The 22,431-nt window shown below is 34.6% G+C and overlaps 1 protein-coding gene across 4 annotated transcripts in view; it reads left to right on the forward strand.

The window, feature by feature from the left end:
- The window catches only part of CSRNP3 (cysteine and serine rich nuclear protein 3), a 159,227-nt gene that overhangs the window by 60,624 nt on the left and 76,172 nt on the right, over nucleotides 1–22,431 (forward strand). Inside the window, exon 1 of one of the 4 annotated variants that reach the window (XM_084891607.1) lies at nucleotides 17,172–17,366. The exons of 2 other annotated variants lie outside the window; for them this stretch is intronic. The gene's annotated coding sequence lies outside the window, so the exon portion shown is untranslated. Of the gene's footprint in view, nucleotides 1–17,171; nucleotides 17,367–19,106; nucleotides 19,228–22,431 lie in introns of those variants that run through there. One more of the 4 variants, XM_084891608.1, reaches the window with a different exon arrangement.

Raw genomic sequence — 22,431 nt, forward strand, 5'->3', positions numbered from 1 at the left:
CAGCTAGACAAAAGCCTTGACTAAAATAATGTTGTTAGTGATGCTGCTGAAAAAGCAGAACAAAGAAACTTTTGGAGAAAAAGTCAGTGGTTCTTGGTACCTAATTAATTAAAACTAGGAGTGAGGGCAGGAAAGCGTTGAGGATGATTACAAGCTTCTTGACTTCAGCAACCGCAGCGGTGGTGTTGGACTGTCACTGGATGAAAGGGAAACATGTCTAGTGGGATGACTTACTGGTTCATTGTTTGGCACACTGACTTTGAGATGCCTCAGAGAAATGCATGTGGTGAGAGGAGTCTAATGGTCTAGAGCTGTGGTTGGCAAACTGCAGCTCAAGAGCCATATGTGTCTCTTTGGCCCCTTGAGTGTGGCTCTTCCACAAAATCCAACGGCCTGGGTGAGTCTATTTTGAAGAAGTAGCATGAGAAGAAGTTTAAGTTTAAAAAAAAAAGTGGCTCTCAAAATAAATTTCAATCGTTGTACTGTTGATATTTGGCTCTGTTGACTAATGAGTTTGCCGACCACTAGTCTAGAGAGATGCTATAGTGGAGACGTAGGCATGTAGATCATCTACATAAAAGTTAAAATTGAACCCTTAGAGTGGATCAGAATGCCAAGGCAAGAACAGGAGACAGGAGGTTGTGCGTGGAGAACGCTGGGCAATACCATGTAGGAATGCTTGCAGGAGGGAGGCACCAATGAAGAAAAACCTACCACTGCCAGCAAAAATTAAAAGGCAGAGAGGTGGAAGATAATTAGTAGAATTTAATGCAAGTGACAGAAATAGAAGATTTTTAAAAGGGATGAAAATTTTTTTCCAGAGAGGTCAGTTTTAAAATAATGGTGGAATAGATGCCTTATTGAAGAATGGATGGAAGATTACACATTAGAATAATTTTCAAAAAAAATAGACAAAAAGAGAAGATAAGGTAAGCAATATCAAGATGTCAGTGCAATATCTTTGTTTTTCAAATGAGATGAGAAGATGTGCACTGGGCTGATATTTAACCTGCACATACCAACATTGTCCACTAGTTTGTTTATGGCTGGTACCAGCTCTGATTGGCAGGTGTGTCTATTCTGATTAGTCAGAATTCAGAGTCGTTAGGCAGTGTAGAGTCATTGCCAAATAATTTTTATAATCTCTTCAGTGTGATTATAGGCTAAGGGGAAAGATAGTAGAACAGGAATGTTTGAAGACATGGTCAGTAAATTGGCAGAATGGTCTAATTTGGCCTACTGCCTCTGGGTTATGGCCCTCAAACACAAAATGGTTTTATGACTTAAATAACTGGGGGGGGGGGGGGGGGAGCTAAAATAGAAAGAGCATTTCAGGACACATAACAATTTTATGAAATTCAAATTTCAGGGTCCATATATAAAGTTTTATTGGAACAGACACATCTTTTTGTTGACATGTTGTCAACAGTTGCTTTCACATTACAACAAGAAAGTTGAGTAGCTGTGACAGCTACCATGTGTCTTGCGAAAGTCCACAATATTTAGTAGCCGGTCTATTACAGAAGAAGCTTGTTGACCACTGATTTATAGTACAATTTCTGAGAAAAGAGAAGGAGAAGACGGGGTCGAGGGCACATGCAGTCATTGGCCTCCAACAACAAAAAAGGAGACTTCATCCTATACTGTAAAACTGGAGGAAAGGGTGATGGACTGTGCAAGTATAAACAGCTTTGTAGGCGCTGGAGGAGAAAGAGCAGGGAGCTTGGCCCTCACCGCATGCACTCCACACTCTAAGTCAGATGTGTTGGCTGCCACCGATCATGACATTCTGGAGGACAAAAACTGTGTCGTATTCATCTCCATCTCCCCCACAGCTTTCAGCACTACGCCTTTCTCTCAGCCTCTGTCACTAAATATTTAATTGAATCCCAGGTGAAACTCTATTATAAGCACATTCCTAGAAACCTCTGCCCTTAGGGCCTTGCATTTAGTTCTCTGACTACCTGGGCCCACATTTATTAAAGTTTGATGTTATGTTTAGAAGTGTAACGGAAATGGAAACAAGCTTCTTATTTAGTTAATTTTTCGTTCACTAAATGGAGTCACCGTAGTCAGAGTTAATATTCTTATTAAAATCTACCTGTTTTTCTCTTTTGTTTCAGCCTGAATAACTCTGTAAGTCACAAAGGGGTTTTGACTATACAAATAAAAGGTATTGATATTGATTTTTTTTAAAGCTACCAACAGTGTAAATAAAAAATAAGAACAAAGAAAGTTGGAAATTTAGCAAAGAAAAATGACTATAGAGTAGCATATATAGCAACTATTATTTTATTTTGCCAGCATGGTGAGTTTTAAGTGTGTGAATTTGACACGCTTGGATATATAAACATCACTCTTTAACGGCCTTTGTCACAATTTCTACTGTCTATATTTGCTCATAAAAATATATTGCCAGCCTGGGACCTGAAAAATATTAAATTTGTAATTTCTAATGAATTACCTGAATGCATAAGAATAGTCCAGATGATCAACTTTAGGTCTACTTTAGCATGGCTTAAATATACGTGTGCTCAGGTATGAATTTAAAGAATTATACATATGTTCACCCAGATTACTCAAATCACAAGATATTTCTTGTTAACTTAAAAAATAATATCATGGCAGTGATAGCCATATTGCAATACATAAATATATCAAATCTACAGGTTGTACACCTTAAAGTTACACAATATTATATGTCAATTGTATCTAAATAAGCCTTGATTTTTTAAAAAGTAACAGCATGTATGTGAAAGTGTCAGTATCTTACCTATTAATCTATTGTGAATGCAAAATTTAATTTTGCAAGTGCTCAATGATCTAGTGTTCTTTAGTCCCCCAATAAATCTTTACATCTCAAAGGGAATTGTACTTGTAATGACCTATGATGATATTCATCTTAGCATGATCATCCTTATCATTAGTCTTCTAGTATGGCATAGATTGCTGAAAGGAATACTCCAAAGTGACTGATGATAGTGTTATAGTGCCCAATGACAGAGAATATGTCTGTACAAGCAGCATAACAGTAACTAGGCAATCTCGAATCTACAGCCTAGTCTAACTCAGCTATACTATAGCACAAACTTACAGTAAAATGATGTGTCAGAAGCTGTTGAGAGAGAAAGAAGAAAATGTGCAAAGAAAAAAAAACACACAAAATATTTTGTCATATGGGAATATGGGAGTTTTAGATCCTTCTTTCTGGTTGCATTTTTCAACAGACACAGAATTTTGGTTCTTTGCCATTTTCTTTAATAAAGCATTCTGGTATCAGAAAAAGGCAAAAAAAAAAAAAAAAAAAAAAAAAAGGCAGTGCTTGGTCTGAGAAGGTGAGAAAGACAGCAGTAAAAATAGTCTGCCAACATTGATCTCTACTGATGAAGGTTCCTTTAAGGTTCCTTGTTCTAAATGGTATTAAACTTCTCATAGATAAAAGGGAAACAGGATATGGTTGACAATTAAATATGCTTTCTGCTAAGTATCTTATTTTAGCCTTTCTAACTGAAAAACATTGAAATGCATTTGACCAAGATAACCGTTGGAAAGCTGACTTTCTTTTTTTTTTAATGAACAAAACAGAATTTATTAGCAAACTATTCCTTAGAAGGTGTCCCAGAGTCACCCACCAGTAAAGAGAAAGGATGTGTAATGGAACCAATAATTATTCTAATGAAAGAAATCAGGTTCTATTCTCACCATCTGTCTTTAATACGTTAGAATTTGAAAATGTAAATTAATAGATCTATAAGAACAAATACGAAAAAAATACTAAATTTTTATTTAAGTCATCTTAGTCTCATATTGCTCTCATATTATTTAATTACTCTGTAGGTAATACTTTTTAAAAACTAACAGCCAATTTTTTATTCATCCTTAATCCAAGGACAAAAGGTTAGAGTTAGGGTCTACTACTTCTCCTAGGAAGCTCACAAAGCCTTTTATTATCCCACCTGGAAATTTTCCTCTTGTTAAATGGTGGAATTAATAGACTCCAGAAAATATTTTTAAAGTTGGAATATAAATTTTAAATAGCATAGATATACTACTTTGCTCAGTGACATAGAGTCTTTTTGGAAATGACTCATGGTGCTCATTTGCGTAGTAAGAGAATTGGGTCGTTAAAATCCCTTGTTAGCACTCACCTTGATCACGCTTTTTATAATTGTTCATGAACAATCCTTACCCGTCCATCTCTTTTCTAGAATCCTCTTCTATCATATTACTCAACATAGCCAATCCAAGCTTTACACTCTCTTTTCTTTTTTCCCCTTAAGGCATGTGGTTCTCACTGAGTGACTCTGTCTATGCCCACAGCCTTCTCTTGTCCTCTGACATTGTCCAGACAAACCACCGGGAGCCTGACTGCCATATTGCATCATAGGCTACCAAACTGAGCTTGCTTGAGCTATTCAAGTCACTCTGTTTTTGACAAGAAATAAAAATGCAACACAGTACTCAGGTATAAAGTACTATTTAAAAGTAGAGCTCAGAATATCTATGTATAATTTTGTTGACTACTTGATCAGATATGAAATGCAGGTCCATATGTTGAACTTTTCTCCTTTATATATTTGGTTGTCATATTTATTCCATCAGTCATCTGTCTATGATCTCTAAACTGTTTATTTCACTAATGTTCATGACGTGATTTGGCCCACTGAAACTTAAACAATTAAGATTGAAATTGCTATTTTTTATATTTAGTTATAGCTGTCCATTTAACATTCCTTTAAACACTATTTACCTAATATATAAAAGGAAAAACTTTAATTCCTTATATTAGTTACTAAGAACTACTACTTGTCAAATACATTTCTTCACTAAAGTAATAAAAAGCCAAAATACTTAAGTGAAAAGAACATTAGTTTAAACTAAGAAAGAGGCCACTTAAAATATTTATGCCTTTAGTAAAATGGGATAAAATTATAAGTAGTCCTTCTACCTTTCGTGATTATTTAAGGATGAGAGAAAAGGTTTCAAACATCTCAGGAGAAAGTACAAGTCCATCAAAAGGTTGAATACATTCAAGTTAGGCCGCACAAACTCCCTTTAAAAGGTCCTATGAAATAGGACTCGTAAAGTGAGAATGTTTGAGATCCTTTTCCTTTTTTTCCCAATAGTAATTACTTACTTTTCCAGTTCAGTAATGATTCTTCTGATTGTCCTTTGTTCTTGATATTCTCTAAAATGTCATTTTAATTTTGGCAATATATTCACTAAGTTCAAAAATGAACTGTTCATTTGGGTTTTTTCTTCTCTGCAAATATTATAAAATTACATTTAATCTCTCTTGTGTAAATTTAATGCCAATGTTTATAAAATTACTTCAATAAAGGCCACATTACAATCTCTTTTGTCCTAGGAAATTCTTTATAACTACTCTGAAATATCATTATTTTCTACAACAGCTTATGTCCTTTGCTAAAATGGAAAGAATAGACAAATGTGATGGACAAAAACTTAGAAAAGAATTTCTACTTTGTAAACCCCTTTTCTTTCAGGTCCATCTGTTATAGGTTTATCTGTGTGTGGGGGGTGGGAGAAAGAGATTCACATTATCAATCAATGTCTCAATAAGCATGTCTTATGCTAATGACTGTTAAAGTCCAGTGAAATTAATGCTGACTGAATATAATTAAAAAGCTCTTCTATGTGTAATAATAACACATGGACATTTTAGTCTATCTTTACCCAGCTTTGTTTAACACATGCCATTAATTGACAGGAAGCTTCTGTTGATAGAAAGAGTATTTGTAGAATGGCTTGCTTATTAGCAGATGTGCTGATCCAAAGTGTGAAAATGCTTGTGAAGGCCTATTAAGTGAAGCCTGAGCACAATTCCCCTGGATGTGCAAGTGTCTGTTCTCTAAAAGAAATCTATCTGTGACTTCACAGGGCCTGTTCGATCATTAAATACTACATGCAAAATCACAGGGACTGCGCTTGAATGTGAAACAGTTGAAGCACATCTTTTCTGTATTTGAAAGAAAAGAAGGAAAGGGGGAGAGGGGAAAAGGTGTTGTCAAAGATGGTAGTAGTGATGATGATTGGTGCTTGAGAAAAAGGCCCAAGAAGTTTTATAAGTTGGAGGAATTTTTAACAAGACTGAAAATGTGTTACTCGTTGTGGAACAGAGAAAATTTCATGATACCCTGTCTGGTCCAATTCTCATAACCCTGTTGTGAGGGGTGGGTGGAGGAAGTGTGAGCAGTGCCTCTAGCTTTTCATCTGTTTGTTATTTAGACAAGCTCAAAGAGCACAAACTGGAAGGAGTGTTGAACAATCACCCTGTCCTCTGAAATTATCGAACATTCCAGAGACACTATTGAAGGCTTGTGTCACTTTATGCCTATATTCTAAAAACACTTCCTCAGGAACTTGTTCAACAACACTGAGCATTTTTCATCTAAAAGGCTTGTGGTAGCCGTTAAGGATATAAATATGAATGAGGTAGAGGCTTTATGTGTGTGATCTCAGCTTACTGGTATCTTTGTAGAAATGCAAACACCTTAGTACAGTTTGATATATAATGAATTGTAGAGTAATAAACAAACAAAACAAAAAAAGATTGGAGAGAGAGAAAGGAATGACCTTTTCCTGCCCATGTGTAAAGGATATGAAGATAGGCTTTGAATGGGGGATAGGGATTTTGAGCTGAGACTTAAATAGGAAGCAAGAGTTTATTTGATGAAGGAAAGAAGTGAGTATAAGAAATCCAAAAACCATCTTACAGTTAATACTGTGTTATGGATAGAGAATGGGCTGCTTTTCTAGTCTCTCCTATTTCTAGTCAAGGATTTATTGGTCAATACATATTAAAAGTTGCCCTCAACTTGTTGCCTAAGAAAAGCTCTCCAGCTATGTTGTGTTTGGTTCCAGTATACAATTAATAACTCGAACAAAACTCACTTAGTGTGTTTAGGTTCAGAAGTCTTCCATATCCTCTCTCTCTGGAATAGCAAGAAAGCAAGAGTTCAACAGCTGGGCACATGCATCGCAGGCACCCTCTAGCAAAGGAAGACTTAGTAAGAAGACACTGATATTTTCCCAATTAGATGCTTTCACCTCAGGGTTTGCTGCTGTTAAATTTCAGCTGGGACTACATCATGTCTGGCTTCTGGGTTGTTGTTTTTTTGTCTTTTTTTTTTTTTTTTAATTCTCAAGCCCTTCCCCCAATTTTAACATGTATTACATTCCTCTAGTGTTCTCACAATTTTTTTTTCTTTTTGTAAAAATACAATCTCTGTCCTCCAGGCAAGCAAAATAATTAATGATAATGTAGGGGTTAGTAGCTGGATCAGAGTAGTGTTGCTTACTGACACCGTATTGTGCCACATTCAATCACCCCTTTTGGTCCACTGCCACTTAGAGAGAGAATGAGAATATATGGAATCTCCTTTTGGCACCTCAAAAGCGAATTAGAACATCATAGTGTGTGGTTGCTTTAAAAAATTTTTAAAGGTTTTTGTTCATCAATCAAAAGCAAATGTGTCTTTAGGGAACCTGGCATCAAACAATAAATCCAGCTGAAGGGCAGAGTTCAACTTCTGTGATTTCTAAACACTTGAACTTAACAGCAGTTGAAATTATTTAAATAGTATTCTTTTTTTTAAATGCTTTTCTTATTATTAAATTTATTTTAGCATAATACATTTCAATGTAATAACAATTCTAATATTTTTAAATGTTTTATTGTACTAGAGACCTGGTGCACAGATTCATGCACCTGGGGGGTCCCTTGGCCTGACATGCACCCTCGCAATCTAGAACCCCTTCAGTGGATGTCAGAGAGCTGGTTTTGACCCAATCCCTGCAGGCCAGGCTGAGGGACACCACTGGTGCCCTGCTCCTCTAGTATGCATATAAGATCTTTGGTTAATCTCTCTCCACCCTATCCCCTTATTCCCTTTCCCTCTAAGATTCATCAATCTGTTCCATGTTTCCATGCCTGTGTGAGTGTCTGTACCCTGGTGGTCACTGCATGTCATAGCTACCAGATGGTTGGATGGTCAGCTGGTCAGATGGTCACTTACGCATATATATATATATATATATATATATATATATATATATATATATGTAATAGGAAACAGAACACTATTACTTAATGTCTAAGAGATGACTATCTTTATAATTTTGATTCTATATTTCCTATTGTTTTATACATATATATTTTTAAAATATTGAGATTGCAGTGTGTATGTTGCTTTATACTCATACATGTCCCTTATTTCCTTTGGTTCCTCTCCAATCTTCTTCTGTACATATTAGTTGTAATTATATTGTTTATAATTTTGGTGAAGTTTCTCACCAATTTTGTGAACATTTTTATTGTTTTAATATACTTGTAATGATTCTGATTGTAATGGCTGCCTGATAGTCCACCACACTGATAAATACATTAAATATATTTGGATAATTTTAAGTTTTAATCATTTTAAGTGTGGTTCTTGAAATGCCTTTTTGTTTGAAAGCCTCATTCTTTTTGTAGTTCATTAAACCATAAATTTATTGCTGCTACCTAATTCTACAATAGCCATAGAATATAGTAAATTAGAGTAATGAAAAAATAGAGTGATATAGCTATGCTTTCCTAGGTAAAAAAAAATTATATATTATATAAATAAACTGTAACAAGCACATGCAGACAGTGTTAAAGTCACTTCACTCTGAATGGCTGGGAAACAGTAGTAATATAAGGTCCAATTTTTCTCTCAGCCATCTTGACTGCACATTCCATGAATAACTATCAGTATGTAAAGAGGCAAAGATCCAAAGCATGCTATAGCCTCCAAAGAGTAGAAATTGCTGTAGTATTCACAATTGTCAGCTAAAGTTATCAAGGATCATAATATTCAGATAAAATGTGTTTACACTTCTCTCTATTCTTAATCCCATATGGTTTGCTATTCACATAAGAAATTCTTAGAATATTTAGATAGAGTTTATTGAGACTGTGATAAAAACTAGTTTTTACTAGTTGATTTACAAGACTAAGGGGTTTTCTTCAATGGAATGTTGATATTCTAAACTAAAGCAGGTGTGACCACCTGAATTAAATAGTGCCACATTCTTATGTGAAGGGACACATATGTACTATAATCATATGTGTACATAATGATCATATCAGTATAATAACGATGTATAATTTCCTTCCGTCTGTAGGTAGGTAAAAATTAGAACCCAACATGCTTGAATCATGGTTTCATGTAATAGTGCTCTTTGATAAAAATAGATATGAATAATGAATACTAAATTGGAAGCTGACTACATGAACAAGAAAAAAATGCATGCCTCATTTCAAAGAAGCCAGTAAGAAATCAAATTTATTTCTTGTATTTCTTCATGTTATATGATTCAGCTAAAGCATGGAGGTGGGTTTTGTGAGCTGGATCATGATTTTAGTATGCATAGAACACTTTCATGTTATTTTCAGATCTGAGTATCACAATTAAGTTCAATTGATAGTATTCCTGATTTGAAGCTTTATTGTGAAAAAGGTAGTCACTCTTGGTTCTTTCTTAACCTTTAATCAGGTCACTGAGAGAAATTCTGTACTCGTAAAAGTTAGCTTTGATGAAGGGAATTGTGTATCTGCATAGCAGATGAGCTCCTTTACCGGGCATTGAACACTCAGACACCAAGATGACATCTTTGTATCCTTAGAATCTTATGCTCTGGCCGAGACCGGTTTGGCTCAACGGATAGAGCATCAGCTTGGGGACTGAAGGGTCCTGGGTTCGATTCCAGTCAAGGGCATGTACCTTGGTTGCGGGCATATCCCCAGTAGAGGGTGTGCAAGAGGCAGCTGATCGATGACTCTCTCATCAATGTTTCTAACTCTCTATCTCTCTCCCTTCCTCTCTGTACAAAAATCAATAAAAATATATTAAATAAATAAAAAAAAAAGAATCTTATGCTCCGACCTGGTGCATGGTAGGCATTCAGTATTTACCATTGAATGGTTCCATATCTAAGCTTCTTCTTGTATTTCTAACTTTGGTTAATAGTATCATCCATGCTGCCAAAACCGGTTTGGCTCAGTGGTAGAGCATCGGTCTGCGGACTGAAAGGTCCCGGGTTCGATTCCAGTCAAGGGCATGTACGTTGGCTGCGGGCACATCCCTGGTGGGGGATGTGCAGGAGGCGGCTGGTCGATGTTTCTCTTTCATTAATATTTCTGGCTCTCTATCTCTCTCCCTTCCTCTCTGTAAAAAATCAATAAAAAATATATATATTTTTAAAAATAGTATCATCCATGCTGTCTCCCAAATTAAAAATCTTAGAGTCAGGGTCTTCTCTCATTCTCAGGCTAAGTACTTGTTGATTCACTTCCTCAATATCTTCCTTCTCCACCCCCAGGGTTGCCGCTATCTTCATTTAGATATTTATAACTTTTTTTCTGGGATATTTCAACAGTTTTCTTTGGTCTCCCTTCTTGGCCTTCCCTCCAACTCATTCTCCAGAGTTACCTAATAAAACACAGTTGTAATCAAATCACTTAAACAACTACAATGAGTATAAACTGACTTATACAAATGCATAATTTCATTAACATTAAATAACTTTACCATTGTCACAGTGAAATTTTTCATTTCTTACACACATACATTAGTCAAGACTCACAATCTGAATACTAGTATATTGCCAACCCTTCTGCTAGAATACTTTTCTCCTTTCCACAAAACAATGCTTATTCATCCCTTATGATTTATTTCCCACATACCTCTTCTGTGTAGTCCACCATGACTGCTTTAGGTAATATGCTGCCAGTAGAGCCACCCTGCATTAAAGCCATAGTACCTAAGTTTAGGTATTGACTCTGTTGTTGACAAATCACTTAACTAATTTGTCCCCCCATAAAATGGAGATGTTGAAAGTAGCTACCTCATATGCTTGTTGCTATGGTTATATGAGTTAATTAATACATGTAAAACACTTCAGTCTTACTAAGTGTTTGAAAACTATTTTCTATTTTTATATAACACTAGAGGCCTGGTGCATGAAATTGGTGCATTGGGTGGGGAGGGCGGTGTCCCTCAGTCATGCCTGTACCCTCTTGCAGTTCAGGAGTCCTTGGGGGATGTCTGACTGATGGCTTAGGCCTGCTCCAGCCATGGAGGTGGGTGAGGCTCCCACCACCACAACTGTGCTCACCAGCCATGAGCCTGGCTTCTGGCTGAGTGGTATGCCCCCTGTGGGAATGCATTGACCACCAGGGGGTAGCTCCTGCACTGAGCCTCTGCCCCCTGGTGGTCAGTGCACATCATAGTAATGAGTTGTTCTGTAATTCAGTGGATTTGCATAATAACCTTTTATTATATAGGATTATTCACTCCTGTCTTCATGTTCTTGTATATTCTTATCTCAATCTGTTGTGTTGAGATAAGAATAGATCTTCTTACATTTGTCTCTCCTTCTTGGTGGGGAGCACTTAGCTTGCAAACTGACTTATTCACCTTTTTAACCTGTAAGAATACTGAGCCAGTTCTGAACCCATAGTACTCACTTAAAAATGAATAAATGCATGAGTGAATGAATGAATAAACTTAGGCTGTTTCTATATGTTTCTGTTATACAAATCAAAGTAGATTCAATATATTAGCCAAGTATTTGTAGACTGTTGCTGGTGAAATAAAGCATTTTTTCTTATGCTTTGTATCTCATAGGCCTTTTAGTTATGGTGCAATATTCTCATTCACATGGAAAAGCCACTGGTCCTATTAAATTACATTATTATTATTATTATTATTATTATTATTATTATTGCCTGCTCAGTTCATGTTTTTTGCATATGCTATTTGACTCCATATTTTTTGTTCCAGGTTAGAAATCTAATTTGGATAAAAAGAAATCATTATAAATCAACTTTCATGGTCACTAAAAATAATGTACTCTTTGTGTTCTCAGAGGGGAGGCCTGCTTCATTTACTCTTTTCTCTTGATTGATGCTGTTTTCTAATGCCTTTATGGTGATAAAGAGGATGAAGGGTGGAGGGAAAATCTGGGTACTTTCCTTTCTGGGTCACTTTGAATAAAGACTTTTTTACAGCCATGTGCAGATTATGTATGTACATATTGTGTTTACATTATTTGTGTGTGTGTGTGTATGTGTGTGTGTGTGTGAGTGTGTGTGTGTGTTTTAATCTTTGTAGAGCTAAGAGATGATTGTCTTTCCCTTACATTTTTCCTACTGAAATAAGATAACAGAAAGAAATAGAAATATTCTCCTCTATTTACTTATTTAAGGAAGGTCCTGTTTTTTAGTCTTTCACAGCCTTTCAACACAACAATATTTGACATCAATAATTTTTCACAATATTTAAAAGTTGACAATACAAATCAAAATACCTGTGAACTTATTAAAACTGTCTAATAAAACTAGTTTAATGCTCTCTTCTTGTCATATATAATTGGTAAATGAATCACAGAACCATTGACTTTTAAGGTTATAACTGAGATCACAGACCTGTTTATTCAACCATATTTAAATTCTTTCTTTCTTTGTGACAGATTCCTTTCTTCTCTATCCTCAGTCACTGCCTTTAACTCAGTCCCTCCTCTTTTTTCCCATCTCCTCTTCATCAGACTCTCTGCTGCTGCCTCAGGGCTCCACCCATCTTGTCACTCCTTAGCCGTCATAGTTGTCTTTAAGCATCACTTTGACCATTCCTCTTATCCTTTGGTGACTTCCTAATGTCTTATATGTTGCAACACTCTCATCTCAGGCTTCAGAGCATTTCAAGGATAACCACACATCTTTTCTTTCTCCTTCACCAACCCATTGCATGTCTAAATCTGCTGTCAATTTTCTCAAAGTTTCTCTTGTTAGTAAAGCTCTTGCCCTTGATTCTGAGCTTTTCCCAAAGTATCATTTTGCAATTGGGAATCCCCTTTTCTCCCAGCTAATTATGCAAACTCTTACCTATTCATTCAGAGACTCCATTGCTGCAATAGTTTTCTCGGATAATCCTTCTCTACTAAATTATTTTGCATCTCTTTTTCAACCTCTGAAGTTGTATTTTCTTTTAATGGACTCATTAAATAATATCCAATGATTTCACTGAGTCTGCATATGTCTGTCCTCTCATGTACTTTTAGGTTTATTGTGTTGTCTCTGTCGTACACATGTAAATATTTTTCAGATATCAGTTGCTCAGTAACTACCACGACAACTAGTGGCTTAAGACAACAACCGTTTTACTGTCATAAGTTCTATAGGACAATAACTTGAGAAAAGCTCAGCTAAGTGATTCTTCTTCCCACAGTGACAGCTAGGATTACCTCATGGTGTCCATCTGGTGGGTGGGTAGGTTTGGAGGGTCCAAGATGGTTTTATCAATATGATAGGCATCAGGAATGGCTATAACACTGGGCCCAGTTGGGACTGTTGACTGGAATGCATATCTGTGCCTTCACCATGATAGTTTTATGGTGGATAATTCTCTGATGTGGCAGCTCACGGCTTCTGGAGAGAGCATTACAAGAGGCTTAATTAGAAGCTACAAAGTTTCTTAGGACCTAGTCTTGGAATTTCTAAAACATCACTTCTACAGCCTCTATTGGTTAAGCAAATTATTAAGTCTAGGTTCAAATAAAGGTGAGGGAAATTATATATGTGTGTGTGTGTGTGTGTGTATATATATATATATATATATATATATATATATTTAAAATTTTGACAAGTGCATATGATTTTTAATTATTATAATAATTTTCTGATTTTGGGACACAATATTGGAAATAAAGAAACTGTATTGATTGTACATAAAATGCATATTAAGTCAATAATATATTCAAACTTTATAAAACATGTCCCTACTTTTACCACCTTCCCATAACATTCTCAGCAATTTTATTTAGCTAGACTGTAATCTTCTTGGAAACAGTATATATTTCATTTTTATATTCCTAGCAACTGCCTTGGAGCTTGGTACATGGCAACTTCTCCGTAAATATTTATTGAATTGAATTGAATTAGTCCTAGATATTGAGGCTATCATAGCCAACTTACTGACTTCTATGAATGTGTTGTAAGGTACAATTATACGTAGAGAGAAAATCCAGCCTGATCACGGGTAAATCCAATAGGAGGTACTAAACATATGCAATTAATACAGTTCCAGGAAACACAGGTCATGGTATCACTAAATTAAATCTTCTTCATCTCCCTCATGCAATAGAGTGTTCGAGGGATTATCCATCTAGCATATCTATGTCTAAATTACTACATGAGCTAAATAACAAACTTTTTCTATTCTGACAAGTTTCTGTTATTTTGCAGAAAATGGGAGCAAACAAAATGAATCTCTGTCATTAGAGGAAAAATAAGCTAATAGAATCAGCAGTAGGAATCAAAATATCTTTTGTTCAATTCACAACTTTTAATATAACAAAGTAAATTAAAACAGCCTTTTAATCTTGGCTGAAATTTGCTCTTTAAGCTGTGATCTTGTGTTTCTTAATTTTAAATTTAAAGAACTCTTGGCTGATGAGACTTATATGAGCACAGGCACCGTTGTTCATTGTGTAATGTGAGAATCAAAAATACTGCTGCAATTGTCTTAGAAGGATGGCTATATTTTGTAATTTGTTTTAATCCTGAAGCATTTTCATGAGATTTGTCTTAAATAACTAAGTTTATTTCTATTTTTTCTTCCTGTATGTATTAGGGGGGAAAATCAATTCTTGTTTTCAGAAGTCCTATCTAATTATTATATCAGTTTGTCTTTGCTATTAGGATAATGCACTTAAAATTATTTTAAACAATCATTAGGATTTACATAATTTCTTCTCATTTTACTAATGTTACCGGCAATGCTTGGTTAACGCCAATTAAAGAATTGAAATTAAAAAAATATATTTAGTGCTATATATTTCCATTACATGCTTTCCAAAGACTTTCCTGTTCCAGTTTTGCTGACTTGAAAACTAAGGCATAAGATGCTAGAATAACTCACCAAGGTCATTTCAACAACAATAGACCTGGGAAGATTATTACTATTTCATGATCATTCTGTCTCTTCCTAGATTTCTCTGGCTCTCTTGTCCACCTTTAAATACCTTATTCAACATTAATGAACTTAATAAGCTCTTACATTTACTACATTAAGTTTGTAGTCTATAGTCTTTTCAATGTAGACTCACTATTTTACTGAAAATTTATTTTCATTGCTAGCTATTTCTATATTCTTTGTATTTATAATCTTTTCTTATTGTAAATTATTTATTTCCATGCATTCACACAAACTCCAAATCTATGTGGTTTTTATTTCCAATTTTACACTCCTGGCCCCTCCTTCTCTTCTAGAATTTGAAGTAACTTAGTTTTCTGCTGATTCTTTTCTTCCATTTGGCAACCATTTTATTTCATTGTTTTTTAAGTGATGCAGAAAGAGAAAAATGGCTGCCTTTTGTTTATTTCCTTGTACATTAACATGATGACATCATGAAAGATATTAGCTAGAATGTACATATCTTTAAAAATTCAGAGGTGTGCATTAAGTCAGAAACAGTCTGGTCTTTTTTGTTTCAATGCCCCAAGGTTTTGTAGCTTTAGCGTAGCTTTTGATGCAGAGGGAAAAATGAACATGGGCATTTGGGAACAAATACATTAACAGTGTGGCATTTACAACATTTCTAAATATGTTTCAGTGTTAAGAACAGACCACCAAAAAGCATTTGCTTAAGTTTTGAAAGATTCTAAATCAATACTCACCCTACAAAAATATTTTAAAGCGTGATATTAAATCATTGTATTTAGAGGCTGGACTTTTTAGCCATACTTGCCTGTTTTGGCTTAAAATTATTTTTAAAACATTGAATTGTTATCAATATTTCCAAAAATATTTTGTTATTGGAAGACTAATGCAGGTATATAAATTTGCTATTTTTGAAATCATTGAATTCTTTATAACCACTATTAAAATGTACTGTGTATCTGGCTATACAGAATATTTGTTTTTTGATCTTCATTTATGGTGCTTCTGACTTTTCTTTCTGTGTTTTTTGTTGCATTTTGCATTAGTTGTCATAAGATTTTCATTGGGATTACAAGCAACAAGCTTTCAATTACCAATTCAATTTAGATAATTAAAAATGTAAGAAATATTTTAAAAAACTAAATTCCAATAGCTAAATATTTGTTTTTTCATTTGGAATACCACAATCCATTGTCAAATTTTAAGAAACAATTTTAGGTGTTTACTTTTTAAAATATTTTAGAAAGGTAATCTGATTATACACATATATGTGTTTGTGTGTATCTATATATAAATTTAATACTATCTACATAGCAGAAAAATTCCTGTATATGTTGAGTAGTCAGTTCTGAAACTACTTGTTAACATTGAAATCAGATAAGGTAAACCATATGCTTTACTGAGGTAAGCTGTCTAAAATAAGTTACTGCGATTTTAAGAATTAATATGAACCACATGTTCTTTAGATCTTTAAATTGAAATCTTCATTGTTCTTTTAAGTCAGCTGTTCTAAGGATGTGTCATCTTTTGAGAAGATAAATTAATCATCTGCCTCATTTATATACATCAGTAAGAGAGATTCCCTCTCATCTACTTTGTCAAAAGTAATTAGAAGATCTCTATTTTTATTCATATATCGTATCTATTAGTGACTGAAATTTCCAGAGAGGAGATTTTTAGGGAAACAGCCACTTATCCTTTTAGAAAATAACTTCTGCTAAGGAAAAGAAACACCAGCAATCTAAGGGTTAAAACATACTGTCAAATCATTCAGTGGAGCAAGGCTCTTTAATAACATTTGTACAAAAGTACTTTCAGAAAGCAGAAGGTAGGAAACAGCTTTTTGCTAGTTCCCCTTCCTTAAATAATTATTCAGCCTCTTATTAAATTAAAATCTAGTGAAATCCTTTCCGATGCTGGCTCAAACGTTTTCTATGATGAAAAATAAAATCTTGTGAAGGGATTTCCATAAGTTGTGTTGCATTAATGACTTAGAGCAGCTTCCTAGTCTGTTATTCCTTCCTCCTAGCAGAGCTCAGCTGATAAAAATATCCATAGACACAGTGAAGTCAGAGGCATGCCTGGCTTTCTCAGACAAAACTCCCATGTGATCACATATAGGCAGCCTCAGTGAGGCTGATGCCGTGCAGCCAGCAGTAGGTAATGAGTCTTTGTGCAGAGTGAAGCTCTTGTCGCTGAACAATAAAGCATACGGCACCAGCAATAAAACACAGGGCTGGCGAATGTAAGAAGATTCCGCTGAACCAGGAAGAACGGTGCCTTTGGTGAGGCTGACACATATTATAAAATGATAATCAATTTCTTTGGGATTCTAATGAATAAAGACTGCAAGGACTAAGACTACAGCTATTTGAACAGGTCAGTGATTTTCTAAATTACTCCAACACTTCCTTGTGTTTGATTGGATTTAAATTAGAATGGGCTGATGTGTGTGCTTTGCTTTAAACAAAAACTTTGCAAGATATTTGCAGTGTGGAATATGAAGGATGCACTTGAATTGACCCAATGTGGTTAAATTGTTGATATAGTCAGATGTGATAGAGAAATGTTTATGTGATTATAGTAAACTGAAAAGTTATTTATCCTATTTAAAAATTTATGGGTAAGAGGAAAATTCCTCCAATGATTTCTAATCTTTTATATATGCAGAATCAGATAAAGCAGAATGCTATTAATAAATAGCTCAAATAAAAAGCTTCAAATTTATTTTTCCAGTATTAAAAATATTATATTGAAATACTTTACATGTCTTATTAATTGGATGAAATGTCATTCAGAATTCATTAATGTCTTTCAGTATACTGCAAGAGGAAGGTTTGGAATATTTAATTATTTCAATAAAAATATTTTAAATGAGAAATTTGAAATGTTAACAATGCTATCTATCAGAAAAATTTAGTTTATATTCAAATATAGCAATATCTTATATATCTATATTATCCTGTTGTGTGCCTTTTATTTTTCACGTTATATTTCCTTTGATAAATGGCAAATCTTATTGCATAAAACCTTTTATTTCATAGATATTATTCACTCACTAATGGAGAAAACAAATTAGCTTAATTGTAAAAAGAATAGATTAATTATGTAATGATGCATATTTCCATTGGCACACCATTTAAAAAAGATGTGCCTTCGTGTGTATTTATAAAAATATGTACACACATGTCCTTCTATATCTAGAAAATAATCACTTCTTAGATTTATGAGCGATAGAGAAGTTTGTGTTTTAAACAGAGAGATTGCTATGTGTAGGAAAACAGGGGGGAAAATAACTCCTAACAAATAATAGCACAGCACTGAGCATCTTTGCTAAAGACAAACATTACTGCTACATGAATCTTTAGACTGAAATACAGACTTAAACTTTGCTCTGCATTTTTATTGCTGTATTATTTTAATGACAGCCTGGGATCTAAATCCTTTATAATTAATTTTTTGGACACCACTTTGGATGATTGTCTTTAAGGCACTAGGGCACATTTAATATTTTATGGAATTATTCTGGTGACACTGTGTATTTGCATAATGACTAGAATGAATGTATGCCTGTAAAATGCTGTTTAAAGCCACAACCAAAAGAAATACCGAATGTCTCTTGATTATGCGTGCAATATACTATGTATTCCAGTGGGGAGGGGGGCAGTCAGCTATGTTTCAAAAACAAGGGAAGTCAATGAAACATTTAAATTGGCCTTCCCCATGTATTTCCATGAAGTATTTGACTTGTGTGGGTTTCCTTAGTTACCATAGTTGATGTGACACCTCCTTTTGGTGGGGAGCAGGGAGAAGCAGGACTCTCAGAATCAAAAACAAACGCGTATCCATTAATAGACACGGGGGGCAGTGATGCTGCCAGCCCAGCGAAGCCCGTGCCCACTGCCCCTGGCCCACCCCCGCCCTCCCTCCGGTGATTCAGGTATTCTGGCAGATCTGCAGCTCCACAGCCCTTACCCAGCATTCCGTGTCAGCTGCTGGAGGGCTGCCCGAGCCTTATGCAAATGAGCCAGCTCGGAGGCTTTGACTGCAGAAGCAGGGGAGGGGGGAGAGGGAGTTCAAAGGTCACGGGGCTGGTGGAGAGCTGGATGAGGCGCCTGGAAAAAAAAAAATGCACAGGCTGCTCTGCAGCAAGGCTTTGCGCAGTTGAATGAAGGGTGCTTTATCTCTCAGAGTGAAGATTTTACAGCGTGTGCGCCGTAGTCCTTTAAAGTGCACGCAGGTACGGTGGCAGATTTCCTGATGCGCCTGGTTTTATTTCTGCAGGAGGCACTGGAGGAGGACTGGCTATTTTAATTCATTGCGGTGACTAGCGGTGCATTCCCCCTGGAAGGGCTGGTTCCCTTGGCTAGTGTATTTTTTAAATATCAGTGTTTTCTGGATTTGAAACAGGGGTGTTCTGCTCAGATGGAATCGTTTCATGGGAGGGAATACTGGGTTTGGACGTTAAATGATGACATTCTGGGGGGAAAGTTTTTTGATTGCAGAGAGATACCTGGGTTGAAGCATCTGGATAGATATGAGGACTTAAAACTTTAGAGGATGTTCGCATTTTTAAGCAATGTGTTTTAAGGAAGAACTGGGTTCTTAGCCTGTCTTTTGTGAGGTATCTGGAATTAACTAACGGAGTTCTTTTGTTCCTATCCCAGACAACATCGTGACAGTTTTATAAGTCATATTTTCATTTCATTTTAGGAGAGGGTGTCGGTTTTGAGAGTCTTTATTCTGCATAAACACCTTATCCGAGAAATAATTTCTTTTTTTGGTGCTGCATCTTTTAAGTGCTTCTCTAATTTCCCAAATTGTTATTTTGAGGAGGGGACTTTTTAGACTATACTATTTGAATTCAACATCTTTAACTTCCTATGACATTTTCTTTTAGTTTGGATAGCAAAGTGATCCCCATAAATGTTACATGCAGGACAAAAACCTTTTTTTTTTTTTTTTTTTTTTTTTTATGCACTAAATATCACACTTCTGTAAAATGTGTGATTACATCATAGTAGCATCTTACCTTTGCCAAACAAATGTGTACTCACTTTTATTGTTGCTATTGCTTTTATTTCTAAAACACACTTTAAATAAATTTAAAGCATGAATAAAACATGTTTATCCATATCATTAAAATTTTAAAATATATCAATTCAATGTTGATGGGAAGTATTGCATCAAGTCAGCATCTGTCTACATCACAGGTTGTATGTGTATGAAAATATTTGGGGAAAATGAAGAGGCAAAATAATGTTTAGTCATGAAAATATTGCTTTATGCTTTTATATTTGCATAAGACATTTTTAAATGGATTTTATGATGCTTACATACAAAGAGCTAGCACATGTTTAGATAAACTTAATTACTTTCTTTGCACTGAGGAGTGTTAATTTATTATAATGACTAAGACTCGGTAGTTTGGCAACGATATCTTTTATTTTAAATTGGGGGGTGGGTGTGGATGGTGGATCAAAACAGGGGGTTGACCAATGAAACAGTGAAGGGCAATTATTTCAACTGTCTATGAAATCACTTTGCTGTAGTCATGTGGGTCCAGATTCTCACCCTTTGTCACTCTATGGGGACATTATGACATTTATCCAGGATCCTGAGATTAATTTAAGAAAAGGAATTCATGTCGTGTGTGGTTTTTAAAATTGCAAAAACTGACAATTTTTTGTAAACTTTCTCTTTTGAAACTTTCAGTAATGACTGTAGTTAAAGGGGGTATATTTCAAATAAATTGTTTTTTTTATTACGTTGATTAGAATATACTGTCCTCTATTTCAAAGAACATATTTGTAAATATTTTTCATATATATATATATATATATATATATATATATGTGTGTGTGTGTGTGTGTGTGTATGTATATAATTTATTATGAAGTATATACACTTTATATGTACGTATTACATTATATAGAATATATTTTGTATATACCATCTATGCAAATATATATATATATATATATATATATATATTTTCAAACAACCAAATAAAATTTTTCTAAAGGTCAATCATATTTAATTCAACAATTAGAAAAAACATTTTTTTTTAATTTTATTTTTAACTTAGGTCTTGCCCATGGTTTTTATATAATAACCTCTGTGTGTGTTCTAGGCAAAGCACAGAAAGGAGGAGAAAACCCAGTTGAAATTCATTTAGATAGTTAACTTTATAAATGCAAGCACTACCAGTTAGCACATTCTGAATATGGACATAAAAGCAGTGTGGACAAAGAAGGAGGGCCTGCAAAGAATCGTGGAGAAAACACGATTATTAGACACAGGTTAAATAAAGAGCTTTGTGCTTTTGTGAGCCAGGAGAGAGTTTTATATGTCCTGCAGCAAATTTATGGCTTTGACTATTGTGGATAATTTATGTCTCTATGCAAATTCACTCAAAACTGGGAAGTCTTTTTTGCATTTGCTGTAGCCATACTGCCACACAAATCTCAGCAGCATGTACATACTAAGTTTATGGTCTGGATATTTAAATGTATATAAAATGTATTTGTATAAATGCACTTCAAATCAAATTTGGAAGGTAAAGCTGAAAAAACAAATCATTGAAGGATATGCAGTTAGTGTATCAAGAAATGGTATTATATCAGACTTCAAAGGAATCATTAAGGACTTTTCAAAAATTAATTTCCTGCACTCTGATTACCAGTCTATGTCTCTCATCACTTGAAACTGAAGACCATATTGTAAGCTTGCAAAAGAGTTTAGGGCAAACATGTTGTACCCAGTCTAGCAGGATGGAAGAGAGTCTAAACTCTATAAATAACTGTTGTCATCTTAAACTTGAAAGCGTATGTTTTAAGCTGTACTATCATTATACGTGTCCTTCTCTTGAACTTCTGGTGTCTATGAAATAGAATGACTCAATAACATATTAGAAAGAAAATGCTCAAGGTAATTGAGTATTCAAAACAATCACATTTATTTATTTTAACCTGGGATTTTTTAAAGGCAATCAAACATTGATTGTCTTTTGCATCATTTATTCTGGAATTTAAATAGAATTGTATCAATTTTATTGAAAAATATAAGCACAATAAAAGTGTAATTTTAAAAAAATTATTTTTACTCCATATTATTAGATACATAGCAATGCTATAATAATACTTTGTCTAGAGCAGTTGGAAAATAATCTGTGCTAAATAAACCTATTCAGATAGCTAAAATGTATAATTTTAATGTCCAGGGTTTTTTTGTGTGTGTGTTTTTTTTTTTAATGTTAATTGCTTCCCTATGATTCTGCTTTTGCTGAACAAAATGGAAATCAGTTTAGGCTTTTCCTCAAGGCATAAGAATCATTATTCCCACCATTACACTGACCCAGTGCAAAAGGTAAAACTGTTCTCTAACACCAAGAGGTGATACTATTATATGCTTTTTATATATAATTTTATGTTTTATATATGTA

The sequence above is a fragment of the Pipistrellus hanaki genome (assembly GCF_964339955.1).
Source record: "Pipistrellus hanaki genome assembly, chromosome: 8".
Taxonomy (NCBI): domain Eukaryota; kingdom Metazoa; phylum Chordata; class Mammalia; order Chiroptera; family Vespertilionidae; genus Pipistrellus; species Pipistrellus hanaki.